Here is a 4,456-nt window from a genome sequence, read left to right as displayed (position 1 = left end):
GAAGAAGAATAGCTTTCCTGCCTTCCTAACATGTTGTGACAAACAAGTGGATTGGTGGGAGGAAACACCCACACAGAAATAGCCCGTGGAGCCTCCAGAACAAAAAGATACCCCAAATAATCAAACGGACTGTAGGATTTGTGGAGACTGTGGGGATGAGAGAACTGAAGGAGTGCTGGGCCCTGAGAACCAGCAGCTCCTACAGGAACAGGTCTGCCTCTAAAGGAGCAGCTCTGCCTTTGGTAAAGTCAGCAGAGAAGAAAGATTAACATGCTGGAGCAGAGGTGGGTGGGGAAATTATGAAATACATATAGTAAAATACATAATTACAAGGCAAACCTTGCAAGCAGCAAAACAAGTTCTACGATCATTCCAAAGTGAAATACTAACTTAAGAATCAATAATCAAAAAGCCTGGTGGAGGAAACAGCAAAAATCAGATGGAAAAACACAAAGATTCCAATGCAGCTTAGTGCTGTTTTAAATACCTGACACGAGAAGTTTTATATGCAAAACATTTCATAGAGCACTGAACTCTTTGCCGCTGTACTGAGGAGACTGGGAAGGAGGAACCAAGTGCCTGGGACAGAGAGGGCAGCTTTAAAACAAGGGTTGGCAGAAAGGACCTGGATTCTGTATTGGGGAATACCTTAGCAATAGTCCCAAGGAAGATGCATTCTGAAAGCCCATCCTTTACAACACAAGAGAGCACCATTCCACACAGCACAACTAGCCATCTATGGAGTGGTTTGAGTTGGAAGGGACCCCTAAAGCCCAACTGGTCCAACCTCCCTGCAGCAAGCAGGGATACACCCAGCTCCATCAGTGCTCAGAGCCCCATCCAGCTCACAGCACCAACTGAGAGCTCACAGCACAGTCAAGGTACACGATTTATTCTGCATTACATTAAAAATGCATTAACTAAGCATAAAGGAGGTGAGTTAACCTGATGTTCCAGTTAAGCTCACATTATAGTTAGTAGACCCTACGTAGACAAATGAGATGCATATCTCTTTTTCTCCTCTATGTACACACGTGGTTGCATGAACAAGAGACATAAGGAAGTATTGTGAATGCTTACTAAGTCCTTCTGCTAAGTAGAGGAAAATATCCTCCAGAGTTGACATGTGAGATTCTTAAGAAATTAAAAACAAAACAAAACAAACAAACGAAAAAAAAAACAAAACCAACCACCACAATGAAAACCGGGTGCTGTAAGTCCACTTTAATAGTTTTGAAGGAAATGCTTTGAGATGGAAGATGACGCTGGATTTCTGGTGCAGATCGTGCTCCATAGGCCATGTTAGCTCTTCCCAGAAGCACTGCTGGGGCTCGATCTCATCTCCTGTGGAACAGCATCACTGGGTACTCTGAGATAAGTGCTTGGATGGATAGCTGTTTTTCCAACCCAAGAAGTTTCATTTGGGAATGTTTACACAGCTTCTTTCAGAAACTGCTGGATTTTCTGAGCAAGAAATAGGCCTCGATTGGCTCACAGCATCACACCTGCCCTCTGCTTTGCCCAGCTTTTATGGCAGTACAGCACACACACACCATCCTTTGCTGGATCCCTCGTACTCCTCTTTCCTTCAGTGCTTATCTCCATTCAGATCTGTGGAGTAACTGTGGAATTATGCAACGCTCTGAGGCAGAAGAGCTGTTACCTCACCCAGCCCACTCCTCCTGGGAGCAAAACCCAAAGTGCTTTCCAAAGGACATCTGGGATTTCTCAGTCTTGCATTAAATACTGCAGACAATACAATTTCCATTCTATACTGAGCATTCACTTAAGAAGGGAAACAGTAAGGCTCAGGTACTTTACGGCCTTAACGGGAAAATCCACCCCAAAAGCAAAGCCAGCGGTACCAGGCCCAGCCTGCTCTGCTCTCCCCTCACAAAGCTCTACTGGCTCAGTGCTACTGTTGGGATCGTGACCATGCTTGGAAGACTCAACAGAAGCCCACAGTTCTGCTACACACACAGCAGTTCTGCAGAAAATAATGGATCTGGAGCTTACAGGCCAGGTGTGATACAAGAGCTGCACACAGTGATAACGGTTTGGTTCTATGCCTCACCTTCCTAGGTGATGATCTCTAAGGGAAGAAATGCTGTGTGTCAGAAGACTGAAACCTCACATTTGTGATTGCCCCTTCCCCCACAGCATCAGAAGAGCTCCATCCAGGTATGGCCAACCCCAACACAGCACTGCTCTGACACAGAGAAGAACCAGAACCGATTGTCAAAGCCCTTTTTGCCAGCGTGGTATCAGCACAGTTGAGCAAAACTGTGTCAAAGGCAGCAAAAAATAAGATGCTGTGGTAATCAAAAATGCAGAATAAAGGCCAAGAAGTTAATTTTAGCTGGGTAAGTGGGCAATAAGAGCCACAACGTAAGGATTTATGTACACAGAGAACTGGACGAAGAGCTCCAGATGCCTGGTTATGGAGCTAGTGGCACGCAGTTGAAGTGGTTTACTGCAGAAAACCAGTGGGAAGAGAAGGAATCATGAATGAAGCAATCCTTGATTAAACAGTGATTCAAGCAGATGTTACAGCTACCCACGATGTCCTTGGACTTCTTTCATGAACAGGTATGCTATGGTAATGTCTGACATTGCCCCCAATGGTACATTCCAGTGCTTCCATATACCCAGTGCTTACTCTTCTCTGTAGATCCCCTTTAGATGACACAGTATTTGAAGCCACTGACAGTGCTGGGAAAGAAAATTCTTTCTACAGCTGTTTTAGAGGTGATTTGATATCAGGAAATATACATAGGGTATCATTCTCATTACATATGAGAAGCAAGGCAAACAGCAAAGGGTCAGGGAAGGAGACCAAGAAAGATGGAGTGATAAATGGGATTCTCCGGTTCCTTAAAACACAGCCTTGTTGGATCCAACCAGACATCCAATACCCATTTTCTCCCGTTTTCCCTGTGGCTTTTGTAGATAAAACACAAAAGCCTTGAATGTACCAGCAGTAACCTCGTTTAGGCATAAACTATCACCTCACTAGATTTACACAATATCTTTTCTTGCAATGATATTGCGTTGCTGACTCATTCCATTTGAGACTAGTAATAACTAACCATCCCTTCTGGTGTTATTGACTAGTAACAGCTTTCATCATTTTACACTCGTGCTCTGGTTATCTGCCTCCCACATTGGCTGCCTGACAAGGTGGGCTTGTTCCAGTACTCTAAACCAAGAAGAAAAGTGTTAATCATTTTGTTACCACCATTTCTAGAGGCTCCACAGCTGAGATTATAGGAGAGGAAAGAGGAGAGGACAGCTCAATTTCCCTCTTGTACCCAACTCACCAATCTCTGAAGAGAACCGTTTTCTTTTTCTGCTCTACCTACATTCACTTGAGGTTAAGTGAGGGTTGTTGGAAGGGAGGAAGAAAGCACAGAGACAACAAAAGAAGAGCTCCCAAATCCTGTTTTGCTGTCACTATGGTGGAACAGAATCCTGAGCACCACCTCTGTGCCACCAACTCGGGGCAGCCCTGACCTGCTGGGATCTCCCAACTGCTCCTTCAGCACAGACTGCAACCAAAGGTTTGCTTCCTTACCTCACAAACCTGACTGCATCCTAGCCCAGCTTTCCTAATCTCCAATTATCATTCATAAAAGGTACGATTAAAACTACCATTTCACAGGAGCATCTCTTGAAGGGAGCTGCAAGGTCCGTCTCCAAAAATAAAACTCCACAGAACAGAAACAAACAGGGAATGCTTTTCATATCGTTGGGCTGATGTCAATCTGTGCATCACAGCTTCAACTTCACAAAGACCTTTTCACGGTCCCTTCCTGCTTGCAGGCAGGATCTGTACCATCAGCCACAAGACAAATGGCAAAGCAGCGGTGCATTTTAGTATTCAAAACAGCACTTCTTGTCTGGAAACACAGCCGGGTTCAGGACTGCTATGCAAGAAAGGCAGGTGAGGTTGCGCTCACGGAACCAATGCAGCCCTGCTGATTTCCCAGCGATCAGATCTGAAGTCCCCGGCACCACTATGCCATCATTGTTTTTGGAAATACCTCTTTGAACCGCTCTCCCTGTAGAGCCTTTGTCCTCCAAACTCACTCGCTAAACGCGGCCTTTCAATGCCTACCATGATTTCCAGTTTGCTTCAAGAAGCGTAGAGCTCAGGATGTTCACCTTTTGTTCCAGTGGATCGAGATTTTTTTTTTTTTTCCTTTTCGTTTTTAAAGCCTCTGAATCATTAATATAAATCGGTGCAAGGCAGCTCCTTATAATAATAAAGCTTTGAACCAGGTAAAACCCGTGCTCTGTAGCTGGAGGAGTACAGTGGGTTGCTCCCCCTGTGCCAGGAGAGGAAAATGAAATCCGAGCGAGGATAGAAGGGAGAAGACAGCAATCACGACCCGGATGGAACCACAGCATCCAAAGCAGAGCGGGGTACAATCAATGGGTTATAAATAATAATAAT

This window comes from Meleagris gallopavo, chromosome 20 (genome assembly GCF_000146605.3).
Source record: "Meleagris gallopavo isolate NT-WF06-2002-E0010 breed Aviagen turkey brand Nicholas breeding stock chromosome 20, Turkey_5.1, whole genome shotgun sequence".
Lineage (NCBI taxonomy): Eukaryota > Metazoa > Chordata > Aves > Galliformes > Phasianidae > Meleagris > Meleagris gallopavo.
The sequence above is the reverse complement of the archived record's forward strand: the minus strand, read 5'-3'. Positions refer to the sequence as shown.